This window comes from Ranitomeya variabilis, chromosome 8, assembly GCF_051348905.1.
Source record: "Ranitomeya variabilis isolate aRanVar5 chromosome 8, aRanVar5.hap1, whole genome shotgun sequence".
In the NCBI taxonomy this organism is placed as follows: domain Eukaryota; kingdom Metazoa; phylum Chordata; class Amphibia; order Anura; family Dendrobatidae; genus Ranitomeya; species Ranitomeya variabilis.
In genome coordinates, this window is record NC_135239.1 from 199,177,474 (window position 1) to 199,199,857 (window position 22,384).

At 41.0% G+C, this 22,384-nt stretch overlaps 1 long non-coding RNA gene across 2 annotated transcripts; it reads left to right on the top strand.

Annotated features, from left to right (window-relative positions):
- The first annotated feature begins 18,521 nt into the window (after positions 1-18,521).
- Positions 18,522-21,749, top strand: LOC143787388 (uncharacterized). 2 transcript variants are annotated; one of them, XR_013218348.1, is made up of 4 exons: positions 18,522-18,574; positions 19,437-19,520; positions 20,838-20,924; positions 21,708-21,749. It is a non-coding gene; the product is annotated as an uncharacterized LOC143787388 (long non-coding RNA). The 2 variants fall into 2 exon arrangements; XR_013218347.1 differs by lacking the exon at positions 21,708-21,749 and having other exon boundaries at positions 20,838-21,134.
- The last annotated feature ends 635 nt before the right edge of the window (positions 21,750-22,384 follow it).

Below are 22,384 nucleotides of genomic sequence, written 5' to 3' on the forward strand. Positions count from 1 at the left end.
CCACAATAATGAGCCCCAAAGATCCAAAAGAAGACATTTAGAGGTAGATTGCAGGTCAATAACGTCACAGTATGGTCTACATTTTCCAGGACAATTCACAAATAATCTATCAGACAATCATATCTTCTTTGTGCAAAGAGAACAACAAAGACTACGGTGCAAAAAAAAATAATTTAAGTAGGAAGTGATGTGTTTGGGTTTTGAGGTGTTGGTCCTGTAACGTAATGTACTGGTTCTCGTCGAGACGCACCTTTATTACAGGTTGACTCGTGTCTGCAAAACTCTTGTTTAATTCCTGGGACTTTTGATGCCGCTAGATCAGGGAGCTATAAGGTTAGTTGTTTGGTTTTGATCACTCCTTTCTGAGAGTCCTGGTAGGGTCTGTCTACTAAACTCCTGGGTCTCCGACTTCCACTGTCAGTCAGTAAGTTCTGTTTATCTGGTTTGTAGCACTGGTCCATGGTCTTGTGTGGTCTTCCCGATTTCTGACCTCATCTTGGATTTTTACTATCCACTCGATTCAGATTCTGTCCCTGACATGACCTCTTGGCATTGACCCCATGTGGTGACCTTTCTTGTCTCCAGCTTGCTCCACCAGTCAGCAGCTACTCATTGCCCTCAGCCGAGGAGGCTCTGTGTAACTCCAGAACCCTTAACAGAGGCTAAAGACTGAATTCCAGGGTATTGATAAACAGAGTGGCTACCTCTAAGCCTGTCCGTTGAAGCTCTATTACCAACTTCAAAGCTTCCATGAACAGTGTAACCGCGACAGATCTCTTATTATGGGTACCAGGAAGTTAACGCCAACATTGAACTCAAACAGGGATTTTTTTTGAAGGGTGACTGATAAGTCCAGCTTAGCAATCAAGCAGAAATATTAATACATTTAAGAAAAATAGTCTGACTTGCAGTTTACTGGGTTCTCTTGATTAAAAAATGCAAACTCTTTCTCTCTGTGATATGCCTCTTGGCGCTTTTCACAGGAAGGTGTATTTATATGCATACCTGTGCCAACAAAATTAAAACATTGCAAATTAAAAAAAAGAGGCAAATGTCTGTTTGTAATAATGAAGACTTAACTAGAACTTGAACACTATTTTGAGAAAAGAAAATGTGCACAATTTTTTTTTTTTTCAGAAAAGACATCGAAATCTTTAAATAATGAAACAGATCTTTGAACAGATCTTTATATTGTATCAGTGCATCTAGAATAAAAAGTGATGCAATCTTGCAATTAATTTTAATTAAAAAAAAAAACCCTTACCGTTTTGTGCATTCAGGTCCTGTGCAGATCTGTGTGTCTCCATAGTAACAGACTACAAACTGTAGTCTTATAATGTAGTCATGTGATGCTCCACACTTGTCCCTTCTCTTCCTCTTGCTGAACTACAGGATGTAGAAAAAGGACAAGACTGTAGGGAGTAACACGTGCTGCAAGAATCGAACTACACACAGGGTTTGTTTCTAGTCAGCAGCCATAGGAACACATAGGTCTGGAAAAGAACTGCATGCAAATATTATATAAGAGCTTTAGATCAGGTCCTTGCTTGATTACAATGTAATTCAGGAGATATTGCATGAATTCTATCCAATCAGGTGGAAATACCTGCCCATAGGTGGCGGGATTACTGCCAAAAATTTACAGGAGGGGCCTGAAAGGACAATCCTCTGGGAAACTGGGAAGACTTGGTCAAACTCCCTATGGAAGCTTTGTTCTGTGGCTTGAAAAGAAGTTGGTAATTATGGCTTCCTGACAATGTAATTCAGGAGATACTGTATCAACTATGTCTAAATTTCTGACCATTAGTGGTAGTAATAGGGTATGTTTCCACGTTCAGTTTTGCTTCAGGCTTTGGTCAGGATTTTATGCAGGTAAAATCCTGACCAAAACTGCACCTGAGGTCAATGGCAGGTCACCTGCGGTGTACCTGCGTGTTTTGCTCATAGTAGAAACATGCTGCGTTTAGAAAAAACGCACCACGCATGCGTTTTCGCGGCAAAAACGCATGCGTTTTTTAACGCATAGTGGAGTCTGGATTTCATGAAATCCCCTCCACTATGCTGTAACATCTGGACGCTGCGTTTTTGACGCTGCGGAAAAACGCAGCATAAAAAATGCAGCGTTTCTTGAACGTGGAAACATACCCTTAATGCCTACAATGTCCTCGAGGTTCCTGCAAAAAGAGAGACTCCTGGAAGACTTGGCAAATCTGTCAGGTGCTACCGAATCCTCCTAATACTTTACGTAAAGAAGATATTCTAAAAGTTCTTTTTCTGTTGAAGGGACATGGAAGTGACGTGGCCTCCAAAAGCGGACACCTTTCCAAGTACAGTGGGGCAAAAAAGTATTTAGTCAGTCAGCAATAGTGCAAGTTCCACCACTTAAAAAGATGAGAGGCGTCTGTAATTTACATCATAGGTAGACCTCAACTATGGGAGACAAACTGAGACAAAAAAATCCAGAAAATCACATTGTCTGTTTTTTTATCATTTTATTTGCATATTATGGTGGAAAATAAGTATTTGGTCAGAAACAAAATTTCATCTCAATACTTTGTAATATATCCTTTGTTGGCAATGACAGAGGTCAAACGTTTTCTGTAAGTCTTCACAAGGTTGCCACACACTGTTGTTGGTATGTTGGCCCATTCCTCCATGCAGATCTCCTCTAGAGCAGTGATGTTTTTGGCTTTTCGCTTGGCAACACGGACTTTCAACTCCCTCCAAAGGTTTTCTATAGGGTTGAGATCTGGAGACTGGCTAGGCCACTCCAGGACCTTGAAATGCTTCTTACGAAGCCACTCCTTCGTTGCCCTGGCGGTGTGCTTTGGATCATTGTCATGTTGAAAGACCCAGCCACGTTTCATCTTCAATGCCCTTGCTGATGGAAGGAGGTTTGCACTCAAAATCTCACGATACATGGCCCCGTTCATTCTTTCATGTACCCGGATCAGTCGTCCTGGCCCCTTTGCAGAGAAACAGCCCCAAAGCATGATGTTTCCACCACCATGCTTTACAGTAGGTATGGTGTTTGATGGATGCAACTCAGTATTCTTTTTCCTTCAAACACGACAAGTTGTGTTTCTACCAAACAGTTCCAGTTTGGTTTCATCAGACCATAGGACATTCTCCCAAAACTCCTCTGGATCATCCAAATGCTCTCTAGCAAACTTCAGACGGGCCCGGACAGGTACTGGCTTAAGCAGTGGGACACGTCTGGCACTGCAGGATCTGAGTCCATGGTGGCGTAGTGTGTTACTTATGGTAGGCCTTGTTACATTGGTCCCAGCTCTCTGCAGTTCATTCACTAGGTCCCCCCGCGTGGTTCTGGGATTTTTGCTCAACGTTCTTGTGATCATTCTGACCCCACGGGGTGGGATTTTGCGTGGAGCCCCAGATCGAGGGAGATTATCAGTGGTCTTGTATGTCTTCCATTTTCTAATTATTGCTCCCACTGTTGATTTCTTCACTCCAAGCTGGTTGGCTATTGCAGATTCAGTCTTCCCAGCCTGGTGCAGGGCTACAATTTTGTTTCTGGTGTCCTTTGACAGCTCTTTGGTCTTCACCATAGTGGAGTTTGGAGTCAGACTGTTTGAGGGTGTGCACAGGTGTCTTTTTATACTGATAACAAGTTTAAACAGGTGCCATTACTACAGGTAATGAGTGGAGGAAAGAGGAGACTCTTAAAGAAGAAGTTACAGGTCTGTGAGAGCCAGAAATCTGGATTGTTTGTTTCTGACCAAATACTTATTTTCCACCATAATATGCAAATAAAATGATAAAAAAACAGACAATGTGATTTTCTGGATTTTTTTTTTCTCAGTTTGTCTCCCATAGTTGAGGTCTACCTATGATATAAATTACAGACGCCTCTCATCTTTTTAAGTGGTGGAACTTGCACTATTGCTGACTGACTAAATACTTTTTTGCCCCACTGTACGTCTTCCCATGAATGGCGTGCCTAAAAGATGGCAAGTTTGGTTGAAGAGCTTTAAAATTAAACCAATGCAATTAAGGAGATAATGTAATTAAGGAGATACTGTAAAAATATTTTTATCCATTAAGGTGATTTCACATTGCATTTAGGGACACACTCGGTGGCCCCATTGAGGCATACTTTCCCCCCCACAAAATGAGATTCTGACATATGCGCCGACAGGGCCACAGGCCATAATGGTGCCGGCACAGTGATAGTGCATCATTTTTGAGCGTGTACGCCTACTGGAGGTGAATTTTGACCTAAAAAGGTCTACTATCTACAGGAATATTCCTGCCAGAATATCGCAATAGGGGGGAGCCCTTCCAGACTCCTGGAAGACTTGCAAATCTTCCAAGCATTATGAAATTCTCCCAAAACTTTCAGGGAGGCAGCAATTCTGGAAAACCTTTATCCATTGAGGGCATATAGAAGAGGTTTTGAGGGAATCTTTTGCCAGAAGTGCTCGTCTAAAAATTATCCCTTACTTGCTAACAATGTAATTGCTACTTCTCCTGGACCTAGTGTCAGTGCTGCATCCTCCTCCTTACAGCTGCCTTTTCTGTTATTGCTATGCCATCTGACATTAGGATCTCAGGCCCTATAGGTCAGTGCAGTTGCAGGATGTTGCATGAGTATTCAGGTAGGTGACATTCACACTGTTTCCGTGGACTACTTCCCTGCTCTGCCTAGAACCTCCAGACAACCCCCTCTCTTCTACTCTACATCACTGGGTAACTGTGCTATACTACTGGCCAGTTCTGCATTGGACCTTACGACAAACCAACTCTAACACATCGGTGGGTAACTCTGCTATACTGCTAGCCGGTTCTACCTTGGACTCTGACAAACTGAGCTCTGCTTCCTCTTACTTCACTGGGAAAATTTGGGATTTTACTGTTAGCTCTGCAATGGACTCTAAGACAAATTCAGCTCTGCAATAATGCTAAGACAATCCTGCTTTAGACCTGCCTGCTCTGCAATCCACTGGAAGACATAATCAGCTCTGAAATAACACTAAGTGAACCCTATCTGCTCTGCAATGGACTCTAAGACAAATTCAACTCTGCGATATCTCTAAGTCAATCATGCTTTAGACCTGCCTGCTCTGCAATGGACTCTAAGCCAAATTCAGCTCTGCGATAACACCAAGTTAACCCTGCCTGCTCTGCAATAGACATCACTAAGTCAACTCTTCCACATTGTTGTGCAACTCGGCTTTGCTCCAGCAGTTCCTCATCACTGGATCTCATCTTTCCTTCATTTGCTTCTCCTGTTGCCTTTCTGCCACAACATCTCCCATTGTTCTATGTGGGTCTCCCTGCTGCACTAACGTCATCTTTCCGTGCTGCAAAACTGCTACCCATCTGGACAAAAGGTTTTGAGGATCCAACTCCCCAAATGAGACATTACGGTAATTTAGGACAATTTTTCCATCCTCGCGATGGGACCAACCAGTGCTGGACATCGTTCTCCGAGGGCCCTACAGCAGCCTCAGGAGCTGCCTCCATGGCATATCCTACCTTGATAACCATGCAAATTTTACGCTCCATTTTTCTAAACAAAACCATTTTATTGTTGTCCTCCTTCTATGTGGCATTGAATTACTTTCCATTCAGTATTTTGTGCACCTGCATGCCCACATCGGGCCCCGAGCGCGGAGATCGCCCCAACGTTAGATTTTGTTACACGAGACTCGCTAGCTCCATACAAAGCATTACGTTTACCCCAAGGCTTCGTCTCCACTGCCAAATGCAGACCAGCTTGGCAGAACCTGTGAAAAGCATTTGCTCAGCTGCCGGCCCATGGGGCTCGACAACAATCGGATAGTTTCGTGTCCACATGCAATATTAACACTTTCCTGGCGGACGGACGCTGCAGCGCTTAGTATCAGAAGGTAAGGGCATTAAAGCAAATGATTTTCGTGAGAGCTGAAAATTTGACGGGTTGCTGCTAATAATAAATAATGAACCAATAATTCTCTATTATGTGCGGGGAAACAATATTACACATTGAACACAAGAAGTTTATGTTGCTAATATTAAAAGGAAGACTCCAGGCAAAACCCGATACATAGTGCTACACCGAGCGCAGGGCCAGCGGGTGCGCCACATGATACACGGCTTGGTGTTCAGAGCTTGTTCCATCCCCTTAGGTCAGGACCTATCAGTTTTGTCCACAACTTTTCTGTTCATAGTGCAAGAAAAGACGCTAAATGCAAGAGGGGGACACAGCAGAAGAGGGCCCCTGTGCAAGAACATTATATGGGCCCCTTACAGTCCGATAGCTCCTCATAATGCACCTCTTTGTGTCTGACAGTAGCTGCTGGCTGCTTTGGAAGTCGACGTGAGCCCCCTTTCTTCTTGAGCCCTTATGCAGCTGCCAAGGTTGCATTAATGGCATATAAAAAGGAGCAGACAGCTGAAGCTTAAAAGATAAGTCACATTGGACAACACATCACATATATTTACACCTTAGCCTAGACCACCAGACATTGTCATTACTCACTCTGGACCCCCAGGGATATAATAATTAACTATTTCAAGAAACCTAGACTAATATTAAATGGTTAAAGGGAATTTATCAACTGTTTTTTGCTATGTACACTAGTATATAAAGACAGAGACCCTGATTCCAGGGATGTGTCACTTACTGGGTTGTGTTTTGCGGTTTCAATAAAACACTGATTGTATCAGCAGGATGTTATCACTACAGGACTAGGTGTCTTGTGCCTCCTAGTCCAACCACACCCCGTCACTGTTTGGCCACTTTCTGTGTACACATATATTGACAGAAAGCGGCCAATCAGCGGTGTGGGCGGAGCTATACAGGGCTCAGCATTTTGAGCTCTGCTAGACCTGCAGCAGATAAAACTGTGATTTTATCACAACTGCTGCATCCAGTAAACTAAGCAACTCATCGCTGGAATCAGGGTCTCTGCCCTTACATCATGCTGATGTCAGATCACATAGCAAACTGAATTCCCTTTGAAGGGATAGCGATGATCAATATCGGATCGATGTCCATCCGACAACCAGAAACCCCACCAATCAGCTGTTACCACTTCCAGCACTGACCAAGCATTATTTGTGTACCCTTAAACTACCTTAGACCACCAGAAATATTACCATTAATACTTTAACTACCTTGGACCACAAACTTTACTATTAAATAGCCTAGACCACCAGGTATTTTTCGGTTAGCCCTTAAACTACTATAGACCACCAGGAATATTACCATTAACCATTTTACTATCTTCTACCAATATAAATACTAACACACTAGACCACCAGGAACATTAGTATTAACCACTAAAATACTGAGAACACAAGGGAAATTACCAATCAACTGCATGAAATAGCTTATACCATCAGGAATATTATGATTAACCTTTAAAACTCTGGGTTACCAGAGATATTACCATTAACAACTCATCACCCTAGTGCACCAGGGATAATATGATTAATTCTTTAACTACCCTAAAACTCCAGGAATATTATCAAGAACTTTCTCAATATCTGTGACCACCAGTGATATTATCATTACCCTTTCACTAGCCTAGACCACCCGGAACATTTTTAATCTAGTGTATCGGGCATCTTACCATTAACTACTCTAGATCACCAGGGATATTACTACAACTCTTTCACTACCCTAAGCTACCAGGAATATTGCCATTAGCCTTACTTTACTTCCTTAGATTTTTAGGTATATTACCAATAATACCTTAAATACCTGGGACCACCAGGAATATTACTATTGTCCTTTCATTTTTCTAGACCACCAGGGATATTATCATTGTCCTTTCATTATCTTAGGCCACCGGACATATAATCAAAAACCCCTTCAAAACCTTAAACCAACAAGGATATTACCATTAATCCTTTCACTACTCTGGACCACCAGGGATAATGATCTATTCCATAGGTTCTCGAAATGAATCAAGTGTAACCTAGGGGCTGATTGTCTCATCCTTTTTATGGAAAACGCTCCAAAATGACTGCTTTTCGTGCAATATTTGTATAATTAAACCCAACCATTTTTGATCTACCCTTGAAAACGGGACTTTGGGCAAGGATGAAGACCTAAGCAACTTTTGCAAGGGGGCAAAGAAAGTGGCTTAGAATAGGAACTAACATTGAAGTACTGGGTCTGCTGGAAAGGAAATATTAAAGAAAGCAAAAATCTAATTCACACGCCTACATAAGACGCTCCATGAAGCTCTACGCCAGGCTTTATTAATTAGCAGGAATATTCCAGATGATGGGAATAATCTGCTTTTATTTCTTGCAACAGATGAAAATTGGATGACGTGAACCTGAGCGAGCGTGCAGAGAATATATCCGAGCTCTGCATTTGTCTTTGTGGATTTCATTCTCCCGTTTGTCTTCTTTTCCCTGAAACATCTGTAAATGCCATATTTCGGTGTGTAAGCAAAGCGAAGACGCGTGCTAAAGTGACAGAGCGCCGCAGACGTCGGCCGCAGCGCGCAGCTCCCACTAACGTGCCGCGGCCTCGCAGTGTGCGCCGTTGTCAGAAACAATCACGGACATATATACAATAAAAGCCTCGCACCCCCAGGAGCCGCGCTGACCCGTTTAACTATTCCTCTTTCTAGTTTTTTTTTCTCCTCCTCCTCCATGGAAATGATAATATAAATTTATCAAAGTAAAATCATGTAGACGCAGGATCCGTGCACATTGCTCTTCCACGCTCGTGAGCCCCAAGACTTCATTTATGGAATAAGCCGGGTCTCCATGGTCAGGGTTGTGACTATGGTGGGCACAGGGGTTGCCTTCGCACCAAAGTACTGGAGCCCGGGGGGCAAATTGGTCCCTTTGCTCATATGAGAAGACCAATACTATAGAAGAACTTGTGACCTTGTTGGAAATTTTGTTCTGGGGTCAGCAGACTCCAAGTTACTCCAAAATGAAGATGATATCTTCCCCTAAAAGTATTGCGTCCGGTGGACAATACCCCATATATTAGGTCTACATTTTTTCCTGTTGGATTGTTACAGAAGCACGCTCAGTATATCTACAATTTCATACAAAGGTAATGCATATTTGCCCAAAGTAGAATCCATTTGCGGCACATTTTTGACCATAAGAGTGCCCCTTTTTCTGAAGCCACATCCATTTCCCACCTGTCCATCCTCTCCATGTACCGTTCCTAGTCTCCCAAGATGAAGAAACTTCCCTTTATAGGCCAGGCAATGCTCTCCCCCCAAAAAGGTCTCCAAATAAGCTCTCTTTTAAAAGAAAGGTGGAACGAGAGAACCAGTTTTCTATTTGAGGTCCAATACCCACCCTATAAATCAATGTTGACCCTTTAAAAGGTGACCTATCACCTGGTGAAAGTGGCTCTTATTTTAGTTCTGCCGCTTCTCTGAGTATTGCAGTTTTTTTACTTTTTAAAATCCACCATACGGTTCCAGAGATATTTGCCTTGATATTTAGTACTAATTTGCATGATCTTTACTAAGGGGACGGTGTTAAAGCATTGTAAAGACACGCCCCTGAGGAATCACATGAGCCACGCCTCTTTGCTAAAAGACCATGAAAATTACCTCTAAACAAAATGACCCATATCTCTGGAACCAAATGGTGGATTTAAATAAAACCAAGAAAAAAAAAAGAATACTCAGGGGAGCAGCAGGAAAAAAATAAGAGCAAAAAGTGGGCACGTTTGACCTGGTGACAAGTTCTCATTAAGGAGTCTTGTGATGTGACTTTTAGGATATTTGACCCAACGAGAGAAAAGGAAGGTTTTTTTTTTTTTTTTTAAAAAGGCAAGATTGACATGTAAGGTGGAGACCTTCAATAACTGGAACTAAAGAGACATATTTCTTCCTCTTACAAGAGCGCTTATTTGCATGCAAAAATATAAGTATGTCACTAATAACACCATGAATCATAATTACCCTCCATGTTTTGTTAACTACAAAGAAAAATCCTGATCCATGTGATTGGGGGAGATCTGGAGATCACACAGAGGTTAATACACGTTAATGTCCCATTCTCTTTTTGCTTGTAGGGTGCTTCTTCTAATTAGCGATATATCAATTAGTTTAATTAGAGATTGCTGAGCAATAATTAGGATAATTTAGCAGCAGCGGTATCATGGATCACACTCTGAGTACAGAGCTGTACTGTATATGTTACATAAATTCCTCCTGGATACCCTTCCTTGTCATTGAGATGCCTTGAAGTTCTGCCTGTCCTTTATAGCATGTCCTTTGTTTTGCATGGAGTCTTCAGAATATTATTAAATTGTGTAAATGAGATATTTTTTCTAATAGAAGGAGCACCCAACCATGATCATAGACCAGATACAAACAGTTGGGGAGCGCATATCTATGCACTGCCTCCGCAGGATAAGTTACGTATTACACCTTTGACACAAATCAATCACGTAGGCCACCCACTGCCATGAACGATAGCGGGCTTCTGTGTCAGACGGGGCCTGCACTTGAACTTGGTTCCTGTACTTACCCACCAGGAAGCAGTCCCTTTTTACTGGGGCTTGCCCCTCCCACTATGGGCTAACCCCAAACTTTAACTAGGTTTGTCCTTCCAGCATGTAGCTAGGCAGATCACCTTTACAAACACTATGTACTATATCACTGATGTCCTAAACCCTACACTGCATGCTATGACTATTATACTAACATGGGAGGGGTATGTGGAAACCACAAATGAAATGTGCGACCCAATACGTCCATTGATAGAAATTAATCATACTTTATTGGAATATCAAAAACGACAGACAGGCGATTGACGGGAGCAAAAGACATAAATGCAGCCACTAAAAACCATGTGCAGCTGTTAGAACGGACGCCCCAGCCCAAGTAGTAACCAGGCATTTGTCAAAGTAAACAACCTAAATGTATTTAATTACAATTCCCCACCACATGGGACTGTGCACATGTCTGATATTCCCTGGACTGAGGAAAGAAAAAAAAATTGCAGCATGTACGATTTGCATCTTTAAATTGAATCACACTCGGCAATGCAAGTCAATGAGTAAATGGGGGAAAAAAAATTGTACTGCACTCGGATGACATCCAAGTGTGGCCCAATTATTGTAGACTGACAGAATGTAGAAATTTGTTTTTCCATCTTCTTATCTGAGAAAATCTGATCACACTCTGATCAGGTGCAATTAACATAATTTTGACCAATTTTCTCCGGTGAGAGATAATACGGTGGTGTGACCGTAGTGTAACCTTAGATTAATAGTAGGAGCTCATCCATATCTGGAGGCAGTCACCACCTGCAAATGTATACTACCAAAAAACAAAACATGACCTATCGGAATGAAGCAAGCGTGAACAGAAGCAAGCTGTCATGACTGCATTATATACCAACAAAAGAATACAGCTGCCACGGTGTGCGGACGATATGTGCCAATATTGAATATATGAAAAGTAAACTGCAATAAAGCCCTAGAGAATATCAGACAAATTTCTCCTTGCCGTGGCTGGTGGGCACACACAAGTTGCTCAATTTGTGCTCTAAGTACCTTAGGTCCTCAGTAGGGAAGGGGGGCCTCAAACTGTCCATGGAACTGGGACCCTAACTATCCCTGTCCCAGGGGTACTCTTGAAGGCAGAGAATCCTGAGTCTCTGACTTTACTATGCTCCTGTTAGACCCTGATCTGTCCCCTCCCACATGTGGCATGGGACAGAAATGTTTACAAGACACAAAGGCAAAAAACAGGAATAACAGAAAACCTCTATCTAAGCACTAACCAACAATAGGGTGGACATGGAGGATTAAACTAAATGGGAACAGGGACCAGGAAATAAACACACACGTACTACAGCAACCCACAGAACACTACTACAGCAACTCTGCTCCAACCACTTAGCTTTACCACACAGCACAGGAAGACGAATCTTTCACTGGCAGGGACAAGAAGGTCTGACCAAGCAACTCCAGAAGCAGGTAAAATGGAGTTGCATGTTTCCGACAAGGATAGAAAGGGTCGTTAACCTCTTCAGCACCAGAAGAAACTAAATCCATGTAATATGGGACACAAATCACACAATCTCTAAAGATTCATTACCCGATGTGTCCGTCTAATTCCAGGTCTTGCAGGGGGACGTGACACCCTCGTGACAATACCTTCATATTAAAAGTATAATCTTTATAACAGTAATACAGTTTAAATGTTACAAATTCAATGTTTTTATTCATTTTAGCATATATTCTGGCCGTTGTATATTATTTAGTTACAGCAGCTTCATTCTGTTAGGAGGTGCTGGTCATTTTTTTCTTTCTTTGTTTTTATACTATATATTACATAGTATCTGTAGCGGAAAAATTCAGATGTTCAGATGTTGCTCCATCCTTGCAAACCAATGTTGTATAAAGTCATAAAATATCCATATTTGTTCTTGATCTTCACAAAGGCGTTCCGACACCTCAACCATCCAAAACCACCACGGCAGACATTTAACAGCAGATGATGTGCGAACGCTCCTGCCTGTGCTCATAACAAGAATAGCAGGATACGAGGATAAGTTTTGACAATCAGATGTCTTGTGTTGACCTTTGGGAAGGTTCCAGCAGGACTGCGGCTTGTTAATGCTTGCACAATTCTACAATATGCACTTCAAGTCCCCAGGCGGAAAGTGAAAATGAAAAAGTGATCAGAATTTAAACATTGCAGACATGAATGGAGAAGGTCGGCTCGGCGGAGCCCCAGATTTAACCTTCTATACCTCACTAGTAATCAGCATTTGCCCAGGGAAATCAAACGGTAATGCAGAGATAGATGTGTAAAGTTGGCGACTTGGAAAAAGGTTCGACTGCAAAGACCAATTCTACTTATTTCAAAAGATAAATAAAGCAATGAGACGACTACTGGATGTGAATGTAAAGCAGGGGAGGAATAATGTACTGCATGGCGGGTTTTATAGGGAAAAGTCGAACTGGGGTCTTATAAAGGGTATTTGGAAAAAAATGTACCGTTCGGTGTGCTGGAGAAGATGTCGACAAAAGGGTTCTAAATGCTAAATCGGAACAGGTCATAAGAAGTCGCTACATGTCCTAGAGGTTACATACAGATATCATAAATGAGGGGTTTAAAGTAGAGACCAGTGTTTTAAAGAGGTTGTCCACTACTAGGACACCCCATTCTTGATCAAAATGTTGGCCGCCATAAAATAATAAAGCTTATACTCACCTCACGTGCCGGCACTATTCCCGCAGTGTCCACACTTCATCTCCCAGGGGCTGCAATGCAGTGTTGTGACACTGGTGCCATCACTGTCTCCACCTTCGGACAAATCGAACATGAAGAGGAAGTCCGGGCTACAGCCGATATCGAACTTCCTATTCATGCTGAAATGTCCGATGGTGGAGAAAGTGACGCCAGCATTGATTGGGTGCCGGTGTCACAACACCCCACGAGAGCAAGTGCCGAAACCTCGGGAACGGTGCCAATACAGGAGGGGAGAATAAGCTTTATTAAGTTATCAGGCCAAGGGACAGGTATGACAAGAAGTTGTCCAACTTTAAAGAAGTTTTCCAGTATTTGGACAACTTCTACTCTTACCCCTCGCTTGGCCGGTATAAAATAATAAAGCTTATACTCACCTCCCATGCTGGTACCGTTCCCGAGGTGCTGATGTTGTGACACGTGACGCTGGCGCCCAATCAGAAGGAGTCTGTCAGCACAAAATGACTGTTCAAACAAAGCACATTCCCCGCTACTTGTTCTTGACCTATCTACGCTCTCCTCTTGTTGCTGCCAATCCAGAGCTGTCAATCAAGGAAGACAAGGGTGCCAAAAGATGGACAAAAAAAAGTCATTGAGAAGGTGTTTAGCCATGAAAAGGGCGCACCGAATATCTATGTTTTGTTTGAACAGTCATTCTGTGCTGACAGACTCCTGTTAAAAGGAACCTGTTAGTCAGAGACCAATCTACCTAAAAAAGCAGAGACGTTCCGCTATACTATGAGTTTGTACAGTATTAAACTTGCCCTTGGTTAAATACATAGTGCTGCAATGATGCCATCGGTGGATACAGACAGAAAAGGACCCTTTTCAGTCCAATAACTCAGCATAATGCACAATTCCACCTGCTTTGGAGCCGGCAATGGACCCAAAATGATGCAGAAAATTTCTGGTTTGGATATGCACATTGAACCGACAGGTTCTCTTTAAGCTGGACAACCCATTTAAAGGGAAATTTTACCTTTTAAAATTCTTTGCCACTTATTAAGCAGTCAGAGCTTTGCTGCATACAGTTTTATTATTGAGTTTAATGTATAAACTGTATGCAGTAATCTCCTGAGCTCCCTCTAGTGGTGGCTGCAGACAGAATTTTATCATTTTACTTTATAAAAGGTTCTGGGTTTTTTTGTTTTTTTTTTCCTGCTGATTATATATAAACTAAAATGCTATTCAAAAGGTGGACAAGCCATTAAGGAAATGAGACACGCTCAGAGTAAGTTTATTAATACTTCTAAGAAGGATAATCATTTAGATTTATTGGACTCCCCGGTGATTCTTCTGTTTAGGAGACGAGTCCGAGCAATCAGAAAAAATAAATACAGAACGGTAATGCAAAGGGCGCCTGCAAATAACATTTCTTTGTAGCGACACGTAACTGATGGGATGCAGAGAGTATTTGTTTTTTCCCCTGCCACAAGTGCTGCTAAGTGCTTTTCTGCAGAAAAATAAAAAAAATAATTAATAAATGAAAAATTTCTGGACTCTGATTTACATGTATCTATTAAATATTCAGTGATTGGCCATTGTTTTATGCAAATTATATTTTTAACCGAACGATATATAACATCTGACCATTTATTAAGACTGTTCACATTTTCATTATCTTAAGTGCCCAGAAACGCGAGTTATTTATACTATTTCAGCTGACATTAAGATCGGGACAATTACTCACCCCCTGCTTGTGACCAAAAATGCCCCAATCATAAAAAAAACCAAAAATATATATATGTATATTCCTCCTGCCGCTTTGATAGCGCTCTAAATAAACGCTCCCGAGATGGCCGATTATCCCGAGAAGCAGGGCTTAATTTCACAATATATCTGAATGCATTTATTGTATTGTAATAAATGGATATATTACGGCTACAGTGTCCTTGGGAAACGGCGGAAGAATCTGCAAACAATAGACTCTCCCATTGTGCGGGAAACATATTTATTTAATGAATGCTAAAATTCTTCCTATTTTGCGGCGCGTGTGCTCAGAACATAAATGAAGCGGCCTGAATCGGTTTAATAGGGATAATTAATTCCTAAGGGGAAGAATATTTCTGTTTACACAGGTGGATGGGAACATTGCTGGGAGGATCATTCCTTTATGCACCAGGATTGTTGTACGTGGAGGGAATGAATGATGGGGGTCACCGAGGACCACGGGACAATTCACAGTTTGACACCTCCTGACATGACTGTTTTAAATTCCAGGGAATATTTTCTTGCATCGTGTCATCATTCCTCTGTTATTCTTCCTGGAAATGGATAAGTTTTAATGGACAGCAGGGAATACTCATTACGCTATATTGATTTTGTCCCTACACGGCTTGATGTTACCAGTAATGATTGGATAGTGACAGCGTACGGCATTCACTTTAACCCCTTCAAGACCGATGACATACATATATGTCAAAAGTCGTGTCCCTACCAATCCCTGACAGTGGCCTTTAGCATGCGCTGGCAGGGTCGTGCAACATTCAACCTATCCATTAGCACTCCTGTGACGTGATCGAGGGGGGCGCCGTTGGCTTCCCATGACATCCTGGGGTCTGCCGATGACCCCCGTGCTGGTCATTAGGATCCTCCTGTGAAAGCCAGCCGGCGATCATCGGAGATGGCGATTTTCTCTGCACTGCTCTGTATAGCACAAGAAATTATATCATCACAGCTTCAAGTCCCCTAAGGGGACTATTAAATACAGTAAAAAAAAAAAAAAGAAAAAAAAGTTTGGAAAAATATAAAATCAAATACAAAAAAAAATAAAAAATTAAAACTAAAAAAAAATAGCTTATAGCGCAAAAAATAAGCCATCACCCAGCCTCACTTCCCAAAAACTTAAAGAGCTGCTTTATTTAATTATTTATTTATGTTGAAAATGTTGTTTTTATTGTACCATTTTGGGGTCCATACAACGTTTTGATTTTTTTTTATACTAGTAATGATTGGAAAGTGTCAGAATGAGTAGGAGTACAACGGACAAGGGGCGTTGTTATGTTATTCATATACTTCTAGGAGGAATAAATGGCACAATTCTCCATTCAAAAAACAGGAAAAACGACCTCATTAACTTGAACTCCGTATTAATTGCTGGATTGGGGTCTTTTATATGGCAGGGGCATGTGCTGACATTAGCACAATAGAAAGGTAGCGACAACGACGTCTAGAACATTATTTTTCTAATTTTTGGACCATTTTATTATTCATAGACTTTTGTTTAATCTTTTTATATTCCATTTTTTGGGGGAAGTGGAGGATAGGGGAATTAGCAAAAAAAAAAAAAATGATTCTGACATCTTTACTTTTTCGTTCAGTGTTTACAGTTCTATGGGATAAGTATTTCAGAATTATTTTTTATTATTTAAAATATATTAATATAAGGTAATATCAAATGCTATTTTTAAAAAAACTTTTAAACTTTCTATTTATCTACAAACTTCAGGTGGGGAAACAAGAAATAAAATCAAAATCCATAATCCCCTGTATGGAATCCTCTAATTCCATGTACCGGCCAATTACTTGGCTGCAGATGGAAGACGGGTGGGAATTCTCTGTATTTTAGGATGGACGCTTATGGGACGGCTTTTAAATAGCTCGGACGCAGCGTCTTCTTCCTGCGTATTGATTGCCTGGCACAACCTGCGGCTCCGTCTTGCTATTTTCATCATGTGAATATTCGGAGATATTACTGTTAAACAGGAGGCTGACAAGTCACCTTCGGGCGACCAGGACTGGATGCAGAGAAATAAAGCCGTCATTCCTACCGTTCATCTCCTGTTCTGTCTGGACGACGATGGCGTCTTTATTTTTGGAATATGGCTCCATTACTAATTACATGAGGAGGAAACCTAATTATACACGGAAAAAAAAATAATACTTAGGCGTTTCCTCGAAAATCATTATATTCCAGGGGGAAAAAAAAAGCAATGCAAGAACTCATAGGCAGAGATCTGATTTTATAATGTTATGGCCGATTTGTGAGCCCCAGACTTATTCTGTTTGTCCAGGGAAAAAGGATCTGAATTTTGATTTATTTTTTGGTGTGAAATTGCACCACTCTTGTCTGCAGGTTGTGCGCGGTATTGCGGCTGTGTCTCATTGGGGAAATTGGTCACTTTGAAGTCATTTTTTTTCTTTTTAACATGCAGCCTCATCTGGAAGGGGGCCACACAGGTCATTGATTTTGGTAATGATTGGCCACAGTGGGGGGGTCTCGGCAGGCCGCTCTCATGGTGGGGGGTCTCGGCCGGCTGCGCCCATGAGCTAGCATTGATGATAAATACTCCTGACCATAAACCTTTAAGTGGATTGGTTACCAGATTTCTCCACACAAACTGCATATTGGGGGGGTCTCGGCAGGCAGATACCACGGTGCGGGCCTCGGCAGGCTGCTCTCACGATGGGGGGTCTCAGCAGGCTGCTTTCACCACACAAACTGCATATTTTATTACGTAGCGCTCTTACTAAGGAGACTGATGTACTTACTATGAAAAAAAACATAAGAAACTCTATATAATCCCAAAACTAAGGTAATCGTGTCATGGGTCAGGTGCATCTTAACATTAGTCAGGGAAACTTTCCAAAAGTACCATAAGTATAGAGGAAGACATGGACGCCACATCCAAAAATCATACACTGATCTATTGCGGCCAGGCAAAAATGTACAAAACAGAACATTAGGCTCTTAGGATTAATATTCTGAGCAGACTATATGAAGCCTTAGCCCACCACCGCGTCACAGTGAGCCGCTCAGTGGGGCCCCAACTTTATCAAAATCTTAAAAGGTGCACCAACCACCGCCACAGCGACAGTGCACCATGAGGCCAGGCGACATGGTGCCTCAAAGCGCCCATGCTGCAAGGCTGAGTCTCCATGACTACAGACCACACCGACCCACAGGCACAAAAACAACAACAATGGCCGCCACACAGAAAAGGAGCTGAAAAACTCACCTCAGACTGTGAACCTAGAGCAAAAGAAAATTAGGCAGAACCCTCTGGCAGTCTCCTGATAATTAAAACCACCTGTGCCAAATGGGAGGAGAGCTGGTCTGAGTAAAAAAAAAAAAAAAAGAAAAGGGCAACAGGCCATGCAATACATTTTGACTGTAGAGAAAGACATGGACTGCAGGAGGGCTTCTGTGTATTTTGTTCTCTAAGCTTACAGTCTGAGAATGGAATGAAGGTGAGTTTTTCAGCTCCTTTCCTGTGTGGCGGCCATTGTTGTTGTGGTTTTGTGCCTGTGGGGCAGTGTGGCCTGTAGTCTTGGAGACTTCGCATGGGCGCTGTGAAGCACCAGGTCGCCCGTCCTGTTGGTGCATTGTCGCTGCGGTGGTGGTTGGTGCATGGCGCCACACCTTTAGGGTATGTGCACACGTTCCGGATTATTCGCACTTTTTTCGGTGGCTTTCCGCCACAAAAACACTTTAAAAAACGCATACATTAAGCATCCCATCATTTTTAATGGTTTCCGCAATTTTTGTGCACATGTTGCTTTTTTTCCCGCAAAAAAAAAACGCATGCGGAAAAATACGCAGCATGTTCATTAATTTTGCGGATTTCCCACTATATTATTGCATTGGGAACCTCTGGAAAAAAATGCGAAAAATCCACACAAAACGCGCAAAATACACGATAAAAACGCGCGCAGAATTCCTGCGGAAAACCTCAGGATTTTCTCAAGAAATTTCTGCATACTTTCCGGACGTGTGCACCTAGCCTTAAGGCTATATAGGTTAGGGACCCACTGAGAGGTTGGCCGTAAGGTAGCGGTGGGCTTCATACAGTCTGGTCAGAAGGTTAAGCTAACAACCTCATGTTCAGTTTTGTACATTTTTGCCTAGTGGCAACATATGCCTTTTGGATATAGGGTCCAGTCGTGGTGAAAAGACTTTGCAGCCTTTCTGACACAGATTTTCATAATAACCACACCAGCTTCATCAAGTCTTCAAGATCTATTTAAGAATGTATGTAGTTTGTATTGTGAAAACTGAAGGCAGATTTTTTTTCATTATTAATCGCCACCTACGTGGAACTGGAAGACTATGCCAGGATGTCACATTGCCACTGATGCGGAGGGGTGAAATAAGATAATTAAATTAATTTTGAGTATCTATCATAAGTATTATATTCTACCCACCACATTATCAGAATATTCCTGTAGTTGAGTTATTGTCTGATATTAGGGAAAAAAAAGATTTTCTTTTTTTTTTATGTTGCAAAACAGCGCCACTCTTGTCCATGGGCTGTGTCTGGTACTGCAGCACGAACTCAACAACACCAATGGACCAACTCCTGGAAAATAAATGCCGTAATTATTTTTTTATTTTTTTTTCCTTATCCCATATAACTCTATTCACTGTTGTATTGTGCAAAATTATTCAAACAATTTTTCAAAATTTTTGCTGTTTTTCACCTTGTTTTAATTTGCTCTTTTTTAAAGCTTAATTTATGCTTTAAAAAAAAAAAACAGATCATCATTGTGGGCAGGGTTTGAAGTTTCCCATTTTTTTCGTCTGCGACTTCTTAAAAGTTTTTAACATAATTGCACTCCTCTGTTTTCCACCCTCCTGGAGTAATTTTATGTATGTCAGTTGGGTTGAGCGACTTTTGCTTTTTTAGGATCGAGTCGGGTTTTGTGAAACCCGACCCTCTCAAAAGTCGGGGGTTTCGGACCGGAACACGAAACCCAATGCAAGTCAACGGGTATTTTTTATTTATTTTTTTTTTCTCTCACTCTCACTCTCACTCTCACTCTCACTCTCTCTCTCCAAATTTTGCAAAATATTAGCAAAACATGCTTCGCAAAGACTTATTTATTTTCTAAAGGGGCTTTTGATTTTTTACTTTGTGCAAAATTCAGGAATTACGCGCTCCATTTTGAAGAATTTGGTGCAAAAAAAGTAATCGAATTGCACCAGACATAAGTCTTATGCATAGTCTTTTTTTTACAAATCGCCATCAGGACCCTACTGCCAACCTCTGTATTAAAAAAAAGAAATATTCCACATTGTTGATTTTCTATTGGCGAGCATAAACATAAAAAAAAAAAGTCTACAATATGTGGAAATGTGAATATTCCAATTTATTTTTCTGACCCCCTCCCTGCTTTTCCTTGTCAACAGAACTATATACAAATATTAAAGTCAGCCCCCGGTAACTGCTGCGACCATAACGTCTAACACGAGTGTCATGAGGCCCTGGGCTCATATTCCGAAACTTTTCTTGCTGTCAAGTAGTAAAAGTTCGACTTCTCCATAATAAATCAGCGTCCCATCTATTCCTAAGGCTCTACAGTTTTCGTGGGCTTGCAGAAAAGAGCAGAAATTGCCATTATGTAGCATAATTTAAGAATATAAAAAAAAAAATGCCGCTCCTAGTGACAGAATAGAAAGTCTTCTTTATTGGCAATATTAGAGTTCTAGAATATGATTTATACCTAATGTTGGTCTAATTACCAGAGGTGGCAAGTTGTGATGTCGGAGGCCTGTATTTTTTTTTATTTTTTTTATCAGGCTGCGGACTTCCTAGAGTTACCAATAAATATCTGTCGGGTTACACATATGGTAAAATACATTCTCATTCTGGTATAATATTTTTGCTTTTTATTGTATTTTATATTGGGCAGCCAACGACCCATGATGATCGTCTATATATCACCACTGACACGTTTAGAGGCAAAAAAAGAAACGTGAAATCAATGAAGAGGAGGCCGGTAGGAAAAATGTTAAAATTTTGTTATTCAAGATTTTTAGAATTATTTTATATTCTGAATTTTTTTATTTTTTTATTTTAGAGAAGGCTTTTATATTATAGCTAAAAATGTTGGCTTGATCTAATTTAAAGAGCAGTGCTTCCTGCGCCATCACGAAGCCAATTTTGTCAGCGGTGTGATCTTATTTTACGTATTTGACTGACTGCCATAAGGGGGACAATTGATACACCCCTCTTTACTCTAGCACTCACTGTCTTGCTATGTATATCATTATGATTGCACCTGCATTATTCATGTAGTGCATCCTTGCACATTTTGCTTTCTTTCATTCATTCATTACCTAATGATTTTATATTATGGAATATGGAATAAAATATTTATGGGCACAATATACTCTTCTGTTTGGGCTATCCGTATGCCCTATTGATTTCTGATGCTATTGAAAGTTTTGTAAGTAACCAAAATTGGCATCAATAAAACCATGCAAAAAAAAAACAAGCCTTCCAACAGCTGAATTGATGGAAACATAAAAACATTACTGGTCTCGGAAAATGTTGGCCCAAACAAAACATCTTTTTTTTTTTTTTTTTAATAAATTTCTAAAAAAAATAATTTCACCGCCTAAATAAATAAATTTTGGTATCTCCATAATCCTACGGATCTGGAAAATCATGCTGCTTGCACACAATGAATTCTGCAAAAATAAAACCCAAAAACCAACGGCAGAATTATTTTTCACTACTTCATCGCGCTTAGAATTTTTTTTTTCTTATTGTTTTTCAGTACATTCTACGATGTAATGAAAGGCGTCATTCAAAACTACAAAAATACATTTTCAGACGGCTATGTAGAATTTAAAATAAAAGAATGAAGAAGGGGAGGAAAAAATAAAGCATAAAAAAGTAAAAATTGACTGCGGCGGCAAAGGGTGAAGGAACATTGATCTTCTATAGCAGAGCTATAATATTATATTCTACGAACATCTTAAACCACCAAGAAGCTGCATTATCTTTAGACTGTGCAGGGAGGTTTTTTCCTTGAATTTTTTTGCTTTCTGAAAAAAAAAAAAACAACAAATCAACCTATTTTGTTGATGAGTGGAGCTGTCAATCACTGTGCATCATATACTAAATAGCCAGCAGGTATGAGAACAGTGCAAACCCGTACACCCCCCCCCCCATTAAGGAGAACATCAGAATTCCAAGGTTGTACTCAGAATTCCTTGATATGTAACTGATGTGGATCAGTTCTCTCGAATGTGGGCGCACGTGTCTCTTACGTCTCCCTGATATTGCTCTTAATTATCTCCATTCGCATATGGCAAGAATAAAAGTTCGGAAAGTGTGAAGACGGCGAGTACTTATCGGTCCTGGCAGGAAGGCCCAGCAAATAGTGACAGTTGTCTCGGCTATAAAAGCATGCTCTGGAAACGTGGAAGGAAATGTTAAACACCATTAAAC